Genomic DNA, 20,000 nt, shown 5'->3' with positions numbered 1-20,000 from the left:
GGTTTGTGACCAAGAAAATAAGGCAAGTACATATCAGATGGGTTTGTGACGAACCAAAATTACGAAAACTTTTACTGCTTTCAACAGTAGTGGGCATTTTTCCACGGCGGAAGCACTTGCCTGTTGTCTCTCTGCTGCTTAATAAAAATTGGAAGGCTGTACAGCACATGTGATATAGGTCCCCATTTAGATTGTATCTGTTGAAATATTCATTTTTTTTAGTTTTATTCTCTATCCCCTTAATTGTAGACAATCACTTCATTGCTTTTTTTAATCCCCCTTGTCATTTGTTTTGTAGGTGCGACTAGCTGTACTAGGCAGCACCGAATAGCTGCAAAGTGTGCACGCTTCATGTAGAGTAAGTACTGCTGCCAAGGAGCTTCTCTTTTATGTCGAACTTTTGGAAAGCACCAAAGCACATGCTCATTGCGACTTTGGCATTTTAGTTATATGTTTTGAAGAATTTCTATAAATGGGTAAAACAGTTGTCTGGAGATCTTGATGTTAACTGGGAATCTGATAAATTAAGTCCTATTAAAAACTAACAGTTTGAATGTGAAGCCGTGTAAAAATTCAGTTACTGAGAGTACAGTAATGTCTGCTTTTTAGTGCTACGCAGTTTTACTTCACAGGTGATCATCTTATTGATACAGATTTTAGAGCAAAAAAAAATTTTTAAGTCCTTTAGATCGGGATAGAGACTCAGAATCATTTGAAGGGGAATTCTTGCTTAGCTACCACGGTTAGGGCCAACAGAACTGGCCATTTAAAAATGACTTTCATTTACTAAACTCATTGATGATATTCAGTTCTAAAATATCACAAGCTTCGCTTTATTTTTAAAAGGATAGAAATTATTCTGATATAAATTTTATCACAATTCAGCTGTGCATTAGATACCTAAGATCTCAGTTTTGTTGGCTGGCTCATAATGCGGTCCAGAATTCACTGCAAGTTTTTGCTTATTCCACAGGGCTGCTGTCTGATGATGGGACGACTACCTTGTTTTGTGTCGTAGGACAAGGCGTGACGAGAGAGGTTTCCCTAATTAGGTGACACGTGAGAGGAATGAGGGGTAGCTGGACATCGGTGCCCAAGTCAGATACACAAATCTTTTGGTTCAAGGCAAGGTCTATAGATTAAAGAGGTCTTCTCAACCCCGACCCAAAATATGACTGTTCTGCGCAGTTACAGACCGTGACGTAGGCCGGACCTATAGTAACAAAGGTTTGCTTGAAGATAAGGATTGGGAAACCACAAGTCAGTTTATTTGCCTTGTAGATACCTTGTTCGATTTATTTAACTCTCGAGTGCCTCGTGATAAGAAACCATTAAGAAATGCCTAGGATGAATCTGGACATACAAAATAAAACGTTGCATGATATGATTCGGGTGTCTAAAGAAATGAAAGTGATTAAAAGCAATAGGCTCTACCCTTTCCAAAAAGGCTTAATTATATCATGCAATTCATTAATGAAGCTGCTGAGAATGGTCAAAGATAAACTTCAAACATCATATATTCTGACTTACAGGCTAAATCAAGATGGTCTTGAACACTTTTTTGGCTGCATAAGGCAGATGGGTGCATGTCATCAACACTTATCACCCGTTGCATTTAAGCACCGAATCAGAGCCCACATTCTAGGCAAAGAGAGCAAACTGTTAGGATCAACTGCAACGATGAAAGTTGCAATAGTGATGTGACGACATCAACCTCATTTTCCAGCTTTCCTGTTGAACAAACGCATCCTATGTAGATGAAGAAACTTTTATCCAAAAAGAGCTAAGCCTGTCGCCTATGTTGTTTTGTTTGCCAGTGGAATTAGGTAATGATTTGCAAAATTATGACAATGCAGGATTGGAAATTGACAAGAAGAATTAGGAAATGCGATGGAAGATGGAAGCTTACAATACGTTGGTGGTTATATAGTTCGTAAGTTTCCTGAATATGAATTCCCTTGAACCGCAGCGACGAAGGGAGATGGCTCGTGGATTGGTGCCGAAAGTGCAAGAGATGGAACGCTGTTGCAACCAAGCGAAGAATTTTTGGTGTATTTAAAAACAATGGAAAAAATGTTTCTCTGTTATCACGGGGAAAAATATTTAAAACCGGGAAAAGGCGCGACAGATAAACTGGCTGATTTAATTAGCAAGTGTTTTAAAAGCAATAACATTACATTACCATACGAAGTTATTAAATTTTTTGTTAGATGTCGTACATTCTTTAGAATTCGTGTTTTGAACAGGAGTATTAGTTCATTAAGAAAAGCACAAAATAAAATGAAAAAGCTCGCAACGTGATATAGAACCTAATTGAAGCATATACTTTGTATATATCATTATTTATTTTATCAAGTTAAATTGTCTAATGCTCAACAAATTTCAGTTATTTACATCATCAAATATAGGTTTGGTTGTTTTAATGTAATAAAGTTATGTATTTGTAATCTTACTTTTATTTTTCTAAAAGAATAAAATATAAATCTCTGAAAAGATAAAAAAAAAAAAAAAAATCAGAAAGAATAGTTCCTTTATTTTCTTATGGAAGTTCCACAGCTTACTCAGGCACGGCATGGTCCGAGTGACGTCACCGCTCTGACCCACCACAAGTCCCACCATCCGGCTACCTGCGCACTACGGTGGCCTGAGAAGACCTCTTTAATCTATAGACCTTGGTTCAAGCTGTTATCCCGTAGGGGGTTAGCGCTGTCAGTGCACGTCATGTAGTTCACTGTAGGCATTACTTAAGAATTCTTTGCAACGTCCCTTCAGCCCCTAGTTGCAACCCCTCTTCATTCCTTTTACTGTACCTCCGTTCTCATGCTCTTTCTTCCATCTTACTTCTCTCAACCTTCTCCTAACAACTGTTTCGTAGTGCAGCTGTGAGGTTTTCCTCCTGTTACACCTTTGCTCTTTTTACCTTTTTGCTCTCAATTTCACCTTTAGCACTGAATAACCTTGTAGGTGCCGGCGCTTGGCCTTTAGCCTAAAGTTTGTATTCCATTTCATGGTGTTAGACATATATATGATTAATACTGTATGTGGAGTAATTTGTATTCTTTGTTTTGTGTATGATATAAGGTGGTAAAAGGCGTATGTAACAAATCCTTTTTCTTTGGCATAACATCAAGTTGTAGTCTAGAGGAGGCAAAACTTTCCATCTGGAGGCTGACAGTTACTGCAGCCTAAACCCTCGTGGGGTCTTGGTCATCTTTTTGAAAAGACTGCTCTTCACATTGCTCCTAAGGTTGCTACCATTTCCCAAAGTTAATTGAACTTGTGAGTTTTCCTTTTGTCTGGGGGCAGGGAAACATTGCTACGTTACCACAGGGACTATGTCAATCCTCATACCTCTCAGAATAGAAGCTGATTTCAGTTACCATACCCCTTTTTTTATCTATGGTTTTTTAGGAGCTGCTCTTTAAGCACCTTCACAGGTGTATTGAAAATTATTCTGTTACCAGTATCGTAGTTTCGGTTTCGTAAAAGCCTTGGTACTTTTGTGTGGTGCACTGACGTCAATATCTACCAGCTTGCAGAGGGCTCTCGGTAAGGGTGCTGAGTATGCACGACTGGTTAAAATTTTAGCGCAGCCTTTGACTGCATGAATCATGACGCTTTTATCTAGAAGCTAAGGTTATAGGGAATTGCTAGGTGCTATGGAGAGATTAAATGAATCTTTAATAGGCAGAACCCAAAGGGTTTGTGTTGATGGCCAGTATAGTAGCTATAGTAAAGTCATTTTAGGTGTTCCTCAAGGTAACGTTCTTGGACCTGAGCCATTTATTTGTACTAGTGACGCGTGGCAAGGTCTGGAGAACAAACTGATTGTATACGCTGATGATACTATGTACTCTTGTAGCTGCTGTTCCTTCTCAGCACCTGAGGTCTGTTGTTTCAGAATCCTTGAATAGAGATGTTTTTTGGGCATGAAGCTTAACTTTTCTAAAACTCAAAGTATGATAGCTATTCAATCTAGAACATGTTTGCCTTTGCATCCAGATTTACATGTAAGTGTTAGGGTTTTAAATGTTAATGACTTTCAAAGATTTTTTAGGTGTAACGTTTGATAAGAAGTTGACTATTGAGAAATATATGTAATACTGTTTTATTAAAAAAAAAGTCAATTAAAAAGGAAATTTCTTTATGGAAAAGGCTCCAGTTCGACATAAGGACGAGTGCTCTGTGGAGAAGGGTAGAAACAGAGTTGGATTTAACTGGAGCCTTTTCCATAAAGAAATTTAGTTTTTAATTGACTTTTTTAATAATAACTGTTTCCCTGCAAAGCTGGTGTATAGGGAATTACATAAACTACTCAACAAACATTTCATTACAAAACCAGCAGTTTTAACAGTCCAAAAAATGAGGTTTTACGCAAGCTTTCCATTTACTCATGACCTCAAGTTTCACAAAAAGTTCACTCAAATTATTTAGGATCATTTTTACGCCATTGATGTTACTTTAATTCCTAAGAACCCTTTCACCATTGGTTCACTCTTTAAAACTAAAGATCGATTATCACCTTGTATGTCATCTGGTATTGCTTATAAATATACTTGCCCTGAATGTCAAACAGGGACCTATGTGGGATCCACCAGTAGACTCCTTAAGGTGCGTATCGATTCTCATCATGGTGTAAGCTTCCGTACAGGTAGCAGAATTTCAAACCCAGAACATTCCAATATAAAAAATTACTCCAAAATTTGTAAAACACACATTGATAACAAAGACTTCTGCATTTTAGGCCATACCACCAACCCTCAAGACATTGGTATTCTGGAATCACTTTTTATTAAACAACTTGTTCCGTCGTTAAACACTCATACGTCCTCCTCCCCTCTATATTTATTGTGACTTGCGTTGTTTCTATTCATGTTTACGTTTAGTTTCACGCTGTCACTCCTCTAGGTCGGCCCTTAATCTTTTGTTCTGTAACAACTTTCATGGATAGTTTTCAATTTTAGTTTACTGTATATTCTGTTACCTTTCGTTTGGATGTAATGATTTTTAAAAATTTTGTTCTTTAATTTTAATGTTTGTGTACATTTCTGAGATTTTTGTATGAATAATTTTCAGCTTTTCAATTCTTAACTTTTAGTTTTAGCTTTTACGATTTTACAAAGAATTCTATTTTTTATTTTAACAGCCCTGATGATGTAATTAATTTGATAATTACGAAACGTTGGAATAAAGTCAGCTTGTATATCTGTGTGTCCTTTGCCCTTCGTTGATGATTTTAAGTATGGATTGACCCCTGCCTCCTTCCACTAAGATATATATTTTTATATTTCCTGGTGCAGGTAATTCTTAAGTCTCCCCATTCAGTACTTTACTCTACACTGGGCTTGAAAGATAACAGGAACATATAAAACAAAAAATAAAAGGAGTTATACAGGAGCTGAGGGCTCTTTCTCAAAGGGAGGTGCATGAAACACGTGGATACAAAAATAGGTATATTTACATGACAGACAAGATCAGAAGGGAAAATGAATTAAAACACGTTAAATTGCTGCTGCAGAAGTCCTCCCGAGCGGGGGGGGGGAGGGGAGGCCAAGCTTGGGAATGCCAGAAACACGGACCAAGGAGAATTCTGCTACGATCGTCCTTCTGAAATGATATGAGGACCCAGGTTACAATCTAACGCTGGAATTTGGGGAATGCTTTACTTGAGAGTGCACTGAGGGCGCCAACGACATCCTCGAGGCTTGACTAGTGACTTAGAGCAAGAAGACAGTGAGCACGTGGGCCGGGATTGAACCAAGAAGATCAGGGAATACCAAGTTATAGGCCCAGAAGTTTAATAAATGCACAAGGGCGAACATAACGTGATTAAGCAACTCTTTCTGGGTACTTTACCACATAGTAGGGGCGTAAGGCTGATGTCTGCATCCAGCGTCGTCCAAGTCCTTCTCCGCGTCTTCTGCCAGGGTTCACGTGTGTGTGTAGACAAAGGCCTCCCTCACCAAGGAACTACTTTCGGGTCGTAGGTCGGGTGCGGGAAGGAAGGCGCCCTTGTGATGATGGAGGGCTGCAGTTGAGTTTCCGCTCGCTCTGGGATTTGCACTTCCCCACTTGCAATGGATACTGGCCACGTGGATGGAGTACAAAGCAAAGGGCAGCTACTTCCACGTGGCGACGAGGGAAAGAAAGGGGGGACGTCTGAACTCGTGACCTCCTACATTAGCGACTGGACTGTGTGTGAGAGCGAGCTTCTGGCGCCGTGGCCTTTTATTACTTCTGGACGGGTGTAGGGGGAGGCAATGGCCTGACCGGGTCACCACTTCTGTACCAAAAGAAAGAGTGCCAGCCAGTTACTGCCCTAGGCTAAGATTATCTCCTGAGTGTGCCTTAGAACCCTGAATTTACTGCTTGAAACTAACCCAAACCAGATTTCACTACTTCTCACAGGTTCAAAATAGACAGAGGCCTATCTATCGGCCAAGCAAAGCAGAAAGGAGGGCGTTTTTGTAGCTTATTTTGACGCTAATCTTTCCAGCTCCCCCTGCAAGATGACATTTGCACCTTTAATCTGGTGCGAATGTCAATAACAGCAAAAATGAGCGAAGAAAACGTTCGACTTTACTCTAGCTTCTGCTTTGCTACAACTGTTATTTTACTTTATTTACAAAACTCTGCTGCAATACTGATCAATGACAAACTGAAGGTTTACTCTAGGTGCAGAGTGCAATTTAGAACATACAATAAGAAAGTACCCTTACTTGGAAATTAATTATTGCAGAAATACTTCATAAGTGCTGATTCTACACATGCTTTACTCGCTTTACTTTACTGAGGGTAATAAGGCACTCAAAAAAATAAACAAAGAACACTTCAAAGTCACAAAATAAAAAAAAAAAAAAAAAAATAAAAGGCAGGATGTAAAATGAAAACAAATGTAAATCAACCAACTGCTTACTGCTATGCTGGAAATACATGCATGCGATTAGTTGTGCCTTGAAGAGGCGGTATAAATGACAATACACCATTGGTTTTAAATGATATCCCCTTTACTAGAAATTGTAATAACAAAATTCAATTCCTCTTTCCAATCGGTGGACAATAATTGTTTACAAACTCGATGAGTAGCTAATACCTCCAGCGAGCGCTAAAATTAAGTGACAGGAGTTTGACAGCTTGCTGAGCGAGCGAGGCAAAGAGATTATTCGCGGGCTTTAATTCGCTAAACTTAAACAACGCTAAATTTTTACTTCCACGGCCTACAACTCGGGTGTAAGTTATAAATAGATACTCGCTCGAAGTATGAATGGGAAAATAAACAAATGAAGGGGGACTGGACAGGGATAGATTTCTCCACAAAAAAAAAACTCAATAAATAAAATAAAAAAAAAAACTAAACAGAATGACAAACGAAGGACGTGACTTCTTACTGAGGGGCGGGACACGCCGCTGGTATTAAAAGGGTAACGTTAAAACTCGCAAGGGCAGGAGTCTTGTGACTCGAGATTCGTTAACAAATAGAAGAAAAAAAATTAAATGAAAGAGTAAATGATATACACAGAAAAACGAAGGATAACAGAGTGAGGTATTTATTGTTTATGTATTAATTTAACGTCCGTCGCCAATAGACGACAGTCAGAACTGACTCTCAGCCCAAGGACTGGGAAAGGAAACCCGAAGGGCGCGACCCCTTCAGGAAGAGCTGACACGCCTGCCTTGTGCCAAGGTATGGGTGTAAGGGCGTGCCACTTCCCACTCTGTCTCTCTTACTGCTTCAAAGTTAAAATGATGAATGTATTTTTAAAGGGGATGATATCCCATATGTTAACTGCCTCTTGCGGTGGTAATTAAGGGAAAGTGTAAAGGAAAGATCGACAGAGAAGGATGAGGGATAGAAGTTCCAAAGGAAAGGAAGAAGATAGCAGAAGGCCTTGACATCCTCTTCTGGATGAAAGGTGCCAAGACGTTCGAAAGATGAAGAGGTGGCCCTATGCCAAGTTTGCACAGGTGCCATGTTACGTATTAGCCTCGAAGGCAGTAACAAAAATTATTTAATTTAAAACCCAAAGATGTTGAAAAGATTTTATGGGTTCAGTTGGGATCCGAGGGCTACGTCAAGAAAGAAGTGAAGGATAATAATAATAATAATAATAATAATAATAATAATAATAATAATAATAATAATAATAATAATAATTAACTTCGGCTAGTATGACGATACAGGACCTTAGATAGATAAGGTATCCGGATGACGATGGATGGGTCCAGGATCTTCTATCACATGGTCTTCGGGTATCTGGATGACGATGGATAGGTCCAAGATCTTCTATCACTAGGTCTTCGTGTTGCCAGAGACTTCCAGAAAATTGCAGAACTACCGTTCTTCTAGTCGTAGTCTTCAGTAGTTCGATAGAGAGCTCTGTTGGGATGTTTTTAAGTCGTATAGCAATTACGACGGGAAGCCACCTTTATAATCAGAGGAACTCAGGAACAACTTCCAGCAAGGGCAGGATCCAGTTCGGGGCCACCACGAGGGATCCACCAAATATACAGCCTTCAAAGTGCGCACTACGTCCACAATACAAATCCAAGTCAGTTCTCCTCACGAGAGTAAGTAAGTGTTTCTCGCCAATCCAGACAAGTTCTCCTCACGGGAGTAAGTAGGTGACTTCGCCATCCGACTGCAGTTCCAGGCCACTCATCAGCTCGTTTGCCCATCAGCCAACCATCAAAGAGGGGAAATAAGTATCAGTCTTAACCAGCCAATTACACGAGAGAACAACTAAACGAGAATAATAGATATTAATAAATAATTTACGGCCATCAATGAACAATTAGTCAAAAGGGTTAAACTGCCATGATTATGAAAGTAAAGCAGCTAAGTAACTACTGCAGCAACAAATATACGGATGTCAACAACTGATAAACAACCAACTATCGTCGACGAGTGACTAAACTGTCGTTGACAAGTGACAACAAATAAACCCTTAAAGGCAGCTAATACTAATTCAAGAAAACAAACAACATATATATATGTATAAATACGAACTCATGGGTTCGTAACATGCCAGAAGAGCTCGGGAGCTCGTTGTGGACTACCAGCGATCGCCCAAACCCGGGGTAATTCCGCTGCGAGCCTCTCCTCCTTGGACCGTTGTCCTTGGCCGGGGAATCGGAGGGCCTGAGGCCAAAGGGGGGCAAGGGGTGCCATCTGGGTCAGCTGCTGCGACAACTGACACAGGAATTTTGTTGGCCAGCATGGACATTAATCAGCGCAGTTCGCAGAGTTCATTGGCCCAGCGAGGCAGGGCAAAATCATGACTCGTGAAGGTATCTGCGGTGGGCAGCGAGAGAGAGGGGACGGACGGAGGGGGCGTGGTTGACTTGCATGCAGTGGTGACCAGCTCAGGCCTGGGTTGCGAATCCGTGCCTTTGGTTGAGCCTCCGCTGGGGTCAGGAGAACCCGTCTCTCTTGTTACCGACACTGGCAGCGGCACCAGGCCGGGCGAAGAGGGGTTTGGAGTTGGATCCCTTGGAGGGGGATCAGGGGCATGCTCTGGCACTGACACTGGCACTGGCACTGGTAGCGATGTGGTAGTGGTCTCGTCTGTCTGGACGGATGGAGATTGGCACTGCTCAGTGCGCCCAAGTGGCACTGGCAGAGGAGTTGATAGCCGAGATTCTCCTGAAGGGAGATCTGGCTGAGGCCTCGGCACTGGCACTGATGCCGTGCCAGGCACTGGACTCGGATTTGGAGGATTAGTTGGGGAATTTGGACCCCGGAATTGTCGTGGTTTGGAGGGGGACATAAAGTCCTGGCCCAGGAGGACGTCATAGCCTCCTGGAATGTGTTTCGCTACGGCGAGACAAAGGGTCCTGGCTCTGTGGGGTCGGGTGACCCTCAGTTGGACCGTAGGGAGGATCATTTTGAATTCGTTGATGCCCTCAATTGTGACGAGTTTGCATCGGTTTATGATAGCTCCATAGGGAACTTTGTCTTTCCTTATGAGGGAAATTTGCGCGGGCGCCAGAGTCATCAAATGCCTTGACCTGGTGTGCTGAGTATCTACCTCGAGGAGGTGCCACATATATGGGACCCTTGGCTGGAGGGCCTAAGGACTCGGGACTCGTAACTGCCAGGGCAATGGCAGGATTACCGGACTTATTATTTCTAGGGCATTTTGCCCATGAGGGAGAGTGGCCATAAACCCTGCACGCCATGCAAAAGGTTTGGCTGAAATCTCTTCGCACTGCCCCTGCAGAGGGAGCAGGCGACTTATTAGTGGGTTGTCCGGGAGAAAGAGGCTCTGGTGGTTTACTTCAGCATTGTTCTTTGGAATGCCCGATCTTTTTACAGAACCCGCACACAACGGGTTTCTGTGATTGCCCATTCTTCGGCGGAGGGGCACCCGAAAGGCAGGCGGGTGGATTAATTTTGCGCTGCAGGGAGCTCTCCTGGGGGTGATGAGTATCCCAGGAGTCAGCAATGCAACAGCATTCCACCAACGTCGTAGGCTCCTTCTCGGCGACGTGCGTGGCGAGGGCTGGAGGGGCGTAGAGTAGGAAGTGCTCTATTTTCATCTGTTCCATTGCCTCGTTGAGGGTCATAACCCCCACAGACTCGAACCATTTGGCATGGGCGCGCTCGGACTGGTAGGCCCAGTCTGCCCAGGTCTGATTTACTTCCTTAACTTGCCCTCGCCAGCGCCTCCTCCAGCGTTCAGGGGTTATTTCGTACGCCTTAGCGATAGTCTGGCGGACGACATCCCAATTTTCTTGCTCCTCCGGCGGGAGAGCTTTGTAGGCAATAAGGGCCTTCCCTCCAAGGAACTTGCCCAACACCAGGGAGAGTTCGGCTGCACTCAGGGGGCAGGCCTTTAAGACTGTCTCGGCGCTGTCGAGCCACACCTTGGGCTCAGCCTCCATCCATTTTGGCATGCAGGCGAGAGCCTGGCTGAAGGCGCTCATCCCCTGGGTGGCAGGTGGAGGCAAAGGGCCACACCATTGCAGCATCGCGAGTTCATGGGCACGCTGCTTGTCCCTTTCTTCTCTCTCTGCTTCTTCTCATTTCTCTTGAGCCTGTCTCTCTGCTTCTCGTTCCTGTCTCTCTGCTTCTGCTCGTTTCTCTTGAGCCTGTCTCTCTGCTTCTTCTCGTTTCTCTTGAGCCTGTCTCTCTGCTTCTCGTTCCTGTCTCTCTGCTTCTTCTTGTTTCTCTTGAGCCTGTCTCTCTGCTTCTCGTTCCTGTCTCTCTGCTTCTTCTCGTCTCTCTTGAGCCTGTCTCTCTGCTTGTATTGCGTCCATCCTCTCCTGTACCCAGTCCCTTAGGTCTCACCCAGAAAGGCCGAGTTCCTTCCTGGAGGACATGAAGAACTTGAAATCCTCGCTCTGCTGAGATCTTGTCGACATTTTGCAGGTGGGAGAGGACGCCAGTAACACACAGAAATTTTCCAAGGGCGTAGGAAGGAGTTGTCCAGGTATAATAAATGCAAGCAAATTTCTAACAGAGAGACTGTTGGTGACTTTACAGTATGAACGGCTTTTAAAACTCTGAGGAATTGGAATTCTTTGGTCTCCCACAGTACCGAAAAAATGGTTTTGATTTGGGGACTATGATTAACAAATGATTGATCTCACCAAATTGCCGATGAGGCGGGCTTATTGGGGACTGAATTGAAAATGAATTGGTCTCACCAAATTACCGACGAAGCGAGCTTTTTGGGGACTGAATTGGAAATGAATTGGTCTCACCAAATTAACGACGAAGCGGGCTTATTGGGGACTGGATTGAAAATTAATTGGTCTCACCAAATTACCGACAAAGCATGCTTATTGGGGACTGGATTGAAAATAAATTGGTCTCACCAAATTACCAACGAAGCGGGCTTATTGGGGACTGAATTGGAAATGAATTGGTCTCACCAAATTACCGACGAGGCGGGCTTATTGGGAACTGAATTGAAAATAAATTGGTCTCACCAAATTACCGACGAAGCGGGCTTATTGGGGACTGGATTGAAAATGAATTGGTCTCACCAAATTACCGACGAGGCGGGCTTATTGGGAACTGAATTGAAAATGAATTCGTCTCACCAAATTACCGACGAAGCGGGCTTATTGGGGACTGGATTGAAAATGAATTCGTCTCACCAAATTACCGACGAAGCGGGCTTATTGGGGACTGAATTGGAAATTAATTGGTCTCACCAAATTACCGACGAAGCGGGCTTATTGAGGACTGGATTGAAAATGAATTCGTCTCACCAAATTACCGGCGAGGCGGGCTTATTGGGGGACTGAAATGGAAATGAATTGGTCTCACCCAAATTGCCGACGAGGCAGGCTTATTGGAGTCTATAATGGAATATATAGGTTCCCTAGAATTCCCGCACAGATGAGGTCTGATTTGGGAGATCGCTAGTTTTACCTACTTATGGGAGAAGTTTTATTCTCAATGGCAATTAGGTAGGTGGTAATCCCAAATTCATAACAGATATGCAACACACAGCTGTAGTAAAAGCCCAAAATAAAACAAACAAAAACAGAACAATACAGAACATATAATGTCAGGCCCCCAATAATGCAAACAATTTGATGGAGCGAGCCGAGGGAGAGCAAAGAAAAATCAAACAAACAAATTTTCACACATTTCCTAACTGGGCTATGAATGTCGGTCAAGGCCGTTTTACCTCCCGGTCTGTTTATCTGATAGGCCGCTGGGCCAGCTGTCTGCAACAAATGAATGAATGAAGTTAATATTTGTAAACAAACCCGGTACTTCCCCGAACGGAGGGAACGAAATGACGGTCGTCGACCTCTATCAGTCCTTCGCGTTAGCCTAGCATAATATACGATTTCGCCCTATTTCTAAACGTGAGAGAGAGAGTAAACTGAGTCAGCGATGCTAGTCTGACTTTCGAAGGCGTGTTTGCAGTCGAATTCTGGCACCTACTTAAGGATTCGATTTCCAAATCACAGGTTTTCACAGGAGGAATACGCGCACTATTCCTTTAATGGGTTAGCACCTAAATAACCTACTTGAATGGCATGCAAGCCACGTGCAAAGGCTTTCAAAACCTAAATTTTGGCGATCCTCTCTCTCGTTTTCTTTGACATGCGCCCTACTATAAAAAAAAATTCCTAGGTTAAGTCATGTTTGCTAAAGTGTCCTACACTAAATAAACACAGTTTACTTGCGCAGAATTTCCTTGGCCTGTTGCGCTGGCTTTTCAAAGGTTTGTAATCTGTCTCGTATCCAGCTTAGCTGAGCTAATTGCTGATTTTACAAAGTGCAACACAAACAACAAAAGGGGGGGGGGGAAATGCAATCGTTACGAAAATCGCTGGCCAGGTCGCCATTTTTATATGTTTCCTGGTGCAGGTAATTCTTAAGTCTCCACATTCAGTACTTTACTCTACAATGGCCTTGAAAGATAACCAGGAACATATAAAAAAATATATAAAAGGAGTTATACAGGAGCTGAGGGCTCTTTCTCAAAGGGAAGTGCATGAAACACGTGGATACAAAAATAGGTATATTTACATGACAGACAAGATCAAAAGGGAAAATGAATTAAAACGCGTTAAATTGCTGCTGCAGAAGTCCTCCCGAGGCAGGGGGCGGGGAGGGGAGGCAAAGCTTGGGAATGCCAGGAACATGGACCAAGGAGAATTCTGCTACGATCGTCCTTCTGAAACGATATGAGGACCCAGGTTACAATCTAAGGCTGGAATTTGGGGAATGCTTTACTCGAGAGTGCACTGAGGGCGCCAAGGACATCCTCGAGGCTTGACTAGTGACTTAGAGCAAGAAGGCAGTGAACACGTGGGCCGGGATTGAACCAAGAAGCTCAGGGAATACCAAGTTATAGGCCCAGAAGTTTAATAAATGCACAAGGGTGAACATAACGTGACTAAGCAACTCTTTCTGGGTACTTTACCACATAGTAGGAACGTAAGGCTGACGTCTGCATCCCGCGTCGTCCAAGTCCTTCTCCGCGTCTTCTGCCAGGGTTCACGTGTGTGTGTAGACAAAGGCCTCCCTGACCAAGGAACTACTCTTGGGTCGTAGGTCGGGTGTGGGAAAAAGGTGCCCTTGTGATGATGAAGGGCTGCAGTTGAGTTTCCGCTCGCTCTGGGATTTGCACTTCCCCACTTGCAATGGATACTGGCCACATGGATGGAGTACAAAGCAAAGGGCAGCTACTTCCACGTGGCGACGAGGGAAAGAAAGGGGGGGGGGACGTCTGCACTCGTGACCTCTTACATTAGCAACTGGACTGTGTGTGAGAGCGAGCTTCTGGCGCCGTGGCCTTTTATTACTTCTGGATGGGTGTAGTAGCGGGGGCCGATGGCCTGACCGGGTCACCACTTCTGTACCAAAAGAAAGGGCGCCAGTCAGTTACTGCCCTAGGCTAAGATTATCTCCTGAGTGTGCCTTAGAACACTGAATTTACTGCTTGAAACTAACCCAAACCAGATTTCACTACTTCTCACAGGTCCAAAATAGACAGAGGCCTATCTATCGGCCAAGCAAAGCAGAAAGGAGGGCCCTTTTTGTAGTTTATTTTGGCGCTAATGTTTACAATATATATATATATATATATATATATATATATATATATATATATATATATATATATATATATATATATATATATATATATATATATATATATATATATATATATATATATGTATATGTATATATATATATATATATATATATATATATATATATATATATATATATATATATATATATGTATATGTATATGTATATATATATATATATATATATATATATATATATATATATATATATATATATATATATATATATATATATATATATATTAATATATTTGTATATGTATATAAATATATATATATATATATATATATATATATATATATATATATATATATATATATATATATATATGCATGTGTGCATGTGTATGCGTGCATGTGCATGTGCATGTGCATGTGCCTATATAATGAAAAAACACAGGTAAAATAAAAGAGCAAACTGGTTTTGTATCACATACGGGCACTATATATTGTCCATTTTCAAAATGAAAAAAAATAATAAATAAATAGAAAAAAAATGGTCAATCAGGGCCTGCGAGGTAGTCAAAATAATGGCCAATGGATTTTATAAATTTATATTCATCAAAAAAAAAATCATTTATTTGGGCGCACTCTTTATGTTAAATATTGAAAATCTGAACTTTGCAAAGACATATATTTCAATAAGCAATACGTGACGCATTCCAGTTTAAGCTGTGTTTACTGCTACTTACAGACATGATTATACGCCGAAAAATATGGATGTGTGTATGAGTCTGTAGGCCCTATGAATTTCTAAATATGTCATTTGCAGGTTCATTTGTACTGATTGCAGCTCTCACTCCAGTTTCTTCTTTAGATCAAATCTTCAAAGTTTCACACATCCAGGATTCAAACTTCAGCCTGAGATCTCATTTTCTATGAAGGCAGATGTCTTAAAGCATTTAGACTAACATGAAATGCTTCAAGCATTCACTTCTGAGGAATCCACTCTGTCACTCCCTTATGGCTGAGTCTCAAACCTGTGCATGGAAGTCATTCCCAACTGAGCAGGAACCATAAAATTAGTTTTTTCCAGCAGACATCTCAACTAGTAACATCAAGTAAAAGAGATCTACTACAAATGTTTAAAAGATTTTTATGTAAAGTTACGGACTATCAAAAATTTTGTTTATAATTAAGAGCCTAGGCCTATGAATGCTATCACAATAAAGGGTTAAATCATAAAATGCATAAGACATTTGCTGTTTGTAAATATAAATGGTCCAACGGTGACAATAATTCCAACGAACGGTGCCCTGACTGTGGGCTTACTGACTTACAAGAATCGTATTGGCCTATGCTACGGTCTTTCCTTCCAAGATGTTCCACACGTCAAAATACAACAGAAGAACAACACTGAAAATCTAAATAGAAGATACGGCCAAACCTCTACTTGGGCTTGACGACTGTTCAGTTATAGGTCCAACGTTGACTATCATGCGGAACAATATTCTGTCAATATTTTTTGAGAATTTTTAGGAACACCGAAAATGCTCACACTCACAGTTAATAAAGAGACTGTGCCACAGAGCAACTGGACCTCTGGCCGTTGATGGAAAATTAATGCTACAACTGTTTTCTCTCAATTCTAAAGAATTAGTGTTTTTCTGAAGTTTCGAATTTCGTGTTTGACATCTAATAATACATTACATGCTACCAATATTCTACAAAAGAATAAAAAAAGATTACACTTAAATAAAGTTACACTTTAGGAGAAGCTTAGAAGCACGCTTAGCTCTCAACTGGGAGCGTCAAAAAGAAAGCACCACCTTGAGCACTTCGACTCTCTTAGTCCTGAAGGGAGAGATTTCTGGCCACGAAAAAATTGGTAACGACTCAATAAAGAAGTTGACTGAAAATCGCCGACGTTCGGGTGATGCCTCAGTCAGACTTACTGAGAATGACCATTACGTGTTGTGATAAGAATGACGTCTCAATGATGCATAAATGCCTGGGGTAATTGTTTTAAGTAAGGTGAGCATTTTCTGTTGTCAGTGTTTTAATCGCCATAGTGGCTCCTCTGGTTAGCTGCTCCATTCCACAGTGGGCCTGTTGAAACTCGACAAGAGAGACTGTACTTTTCGGCAAATTATGGTATAACTTTATGTATTCTCTTTAAATTTACATAAAGTGGAAATGCGTATTATGTAGAAGTAGGATATTATGTTTTGTTGTGCTTGTATTTAGTAATGAAAAGCATTTTTTGGCTGTTCGTGTATTTAACTGTAAGTAATAGTGCTTAACTAGCGGTATCGGTTGTTTGTTTGGTGGTCAGTTGAATGTTTGTTGTCGGTCAAAGACGGCCGTGAGGTCAGTCTCTTCACAGCCTTGGTACAGAGTGGTTCGAGCGAGTAGGGACTCAAGAATGCTGCCTTAGTTGTTGGTGCCTTCAAATCCACTTAAGTATTCCTTTCATCTTAAAGTACATTTAGGGAAAAGTTCCTTTAGGAGATATGCATATCTAAATGTAAGGAGAATTTCTTGAGGTGTGCTTTGGATGAGGGTTATGAAGTAGAGATTGTACTCACGCCAATCTGATTCTACTCTATTTTGAGCTAGGAACATTGAATGCGCCAACACTAAATTTATATCGTTTGTTTAGTTAATATACACAAAGCAATGCATTGATTTAATCACAATTTGAACTATAAGAATGAAGTAACCTGGGTGTCGTACTATAAGACAGGCCACGATTAGGTTAGCACGTTTCGAATCATTTAGGCTATATGATAACACTGATGATCTGAAATACTCTACTTATTCTCAATGAGTCGGAATAGGGCCAGCAGGTGGAAAGAAATTAAAATTTCGACCTTTCCTAATTACTGAAACAATTATGAAAATCAAAAATACATATATCAAGGAGAAAGGAAGGCAGTATTATAAATTGTAAGCAACTCCCTGACCCAGTCCTATGCAGGCTGAAACGTGACCAAACTTGTTACTCTTGGCTGTTCACTGCTTCCTCATGCAAAACCTTGTCATTGTTTCTTTAGCTACTGTTCGTGAAGGGTGTGTTGTAGAGATTGTTTATATCTTTATGCTTCTATTTTGTGTATTATTAACTGTGCTTAAGGCCTTGTTCTTTATTTTTGTGCCCAATAAGTTGATAATAGCTGGATTCAAAATAAGTTACTCCTACTTTATTAAAAACCTTTATATACATAAAAGTTTATAATGGGGTACAAAAAAATGCAAAGGTTTGCAAAGATTGGCAATGGTGCCAAATGTTAAGTAATTCTATCACAATTTATGCCAGATAGTACTTTCTGCTACTTGTTGCAACTTTCTTGACAGTGCACATAAACATTCAATAAACTGTAGAAAAATACTCATAAATAATGCAGATACTTGGTCTAAGACTATTACTGATCTATTATGTTTTTTTTACTTTTCAGAAACTTTTTGATTATTAGATGAACTGAAATGGATGTTGATAATCAATATCTCTTTAGGGAAGCACGTGAAGCAATAAAAGATGGCATTATTCATAGTTTTAATGATGGGAGATTGAAAATTTTCTTGCTTGGAAAGATTGAGCTCATTATAACTGACAATACTTTAGCAACAAATATTGTGTGTAACTTTCTTAAGAACTTGAATTTCAAATGGAAGCATGTTAGCAGGAACAGAAATCTATTTCAAAGTAGTAAGTACAAAGACTGGCTTGCAACTAAAGTGCATCAAGAGCCAGTTAATGAACCTTGTGTCAAATCTAGAGGACGACCTTGTGCAGCGAGTTTTCAGGGTTCATCAGATAAAACAAAAAGAAGAAAAACTGCAGAACTCCTCATAGACTTGCTGTTGCTACATCTAGAGTTCTTAGAAAAGAAGGTCAACCAAGATTGGCCAAAGCTTTAGCCCAAGTTTCCACTGAGAGTCCTTCAACCTCATCGGGAAATAATACAGAACATTCTTTCTCTGCAAATGAAGCCCTGGCATTAATTTTAGACTGTGGGCTTTCAAAAAGAAGCTATGAAAATCTGAGGAATAAAGCAATTGATAAGAAAGCAAAACTCTTTCCTTCATATAACAATGTTCGTTCTGAAAAAGAAAAATGCTTACCTTATCCTCCTGAAGCATGGCTAGTTACCGACTATTCTGCAGCAGTGACCTTACAAGATCTGATAGATCATACAACAAGAAGGATAACTGAAGCAGTTTATGAGAAGGAAGTAAATTTTGAGATGGAGCAGTTCAAATTAATGTGCAAGGTGGGATTTGATGGCACAACAGGTCAAAGCATTTATAAGCAAGTACGAAGTGATAACGAGGAACGGGATGTTATGTCTGAATCCTGTTTATTTGTTACTTGCATGGTGCCTCTACAGCTGAGTGGAGTTACAGAAAAAATGGGGAAGTAGTTGTGTGGAGAAATAGTAAACCCTCCTCTTCATTTTTTGTAGGCCACTAAGGTTCAAATTCATTAAGGAAACTTCAAAAGTTTTCGTGGAAGAAGAGCAATACTTAAAAGATGCTATAAATAGACTTTGACCAACACAAATTGAAAACGGCATTAATGTCGTTCATGAAGTGACCTTGACAATGATAGATGGGAAAGTAGCATCTTCATTATGTCTGGTCAGCAACTCTATACAATGCTGTTCATTGTGTGGGGCATCACCCAAGCAAATGAATGACATAGACAAAATTTCAAATAGGCCCTAGTTAAAGGATGGAATCATGTATGGACTGTCAATTTTACAGGCCTGGATAAGATCTATGGAATGTTGTTTGCATCTATCATACAAAATACCTACAAAGAAATGGCAAGCAAGAACACAAGAAGAAAAGGCAACGGTTCAGGAACAGAAATCCAGAACACAAAAGGCCTTCCGTGATCAAACAGGGTTAGTGATAGATATGCCAAAGCAATCAAATGATGGAAATACCGCTAAAAGATTTTTACAACTTGATGAAACATCAAGTGAAATTCTTGGACTTAAGAGAGATTTGTTGAGGAATTTACACTTCATCTTGTGTACGTTATCATCTGGACTGGGTATTAATGCCACAGCATTTAAATCCTTCTGCATAACCACTGCTAAAATTTATGTGGAAGAATATCATTGGTATTATATGCCTCAGAGCTTGCATAGGATTCTTATTCATTGAACTACTGTAATAGAGCAGTTTAATCTTCCAATTGGACTTTACTCTGAAGAGGCACAGGAAGCTACGAATAAAGATTTCAAGAAGTTCAGAGAGTCATTTTGCCGTAAAATATCACGCAAAACAACTAATGAAGATTCAATGCGACGGCTGTTTTGCTCTTCAGATCCCTTAATAACATCCTTGAGGAACCAGAAAAAGTGTGTATCAAGGTAAGATCTGCCAAATGATGCTCGACTTCTAATTGTTGAAGATTCTGATAAATCAACTGAAGGACACAAAATTAATAACCTGAGACATACAATGTCACTCATGCTCAC

At 40.7% G+C, this 20,000-nt stretch overlaps 1 protein-coding gene and 1 long non-coding RNA gene across 3 annotated transcripts in view; one reads left to right on the top strand and one right to left on the bottom strand.

Moving 5' to 3' along the window:
• LOC136825807 (uncharacterized) overlaps positions 1-2,447 on the top strand; it is a 4,159-nt gene extending 1,712 nt beyond the window's left edge. Inside the window, exons 2-3 of the long non-coding RNA XR_010849461.1 lie at positions 299-358; positions 974-2,447. This is a non-coding gene — a long non-coding RNA (uncharacterized lncRNA). The remainder of the gene's footprint in view (positions 1-298; positions 359-973) is intronic.
• LOC136825815 (uncharacterized) overlaps positions 1-20,000 on the bottom strand; it is a 108,742-nt gene that overhangs the window by 43,946 nt on the left and 44,796 nt on the right. The window lies entirely within an intron of this gene.

This window comes from Macrobrachium rosenbergii, chromosome 39, assembly GCF_040412425.1.
Source record: "Macrobrachium rosenbergii isolate ZJJX-2024 chromosome 39, ASM4041242v1, whole genome shotgun sequence".
In the NCBI taxonomy this organism is placed as follows: Eukaryota; Metazoa; Arthropoda; class Malacostraca; order Decapoda; family Palaemonidae; genus Macrobrachium; species Macrobrachium rosenbergii.
The sequence above is the reverse complement of the archived record's forward strand: the minus strand, read 5'-3'. Positions and strand labels throughout refer to the sequence as shown.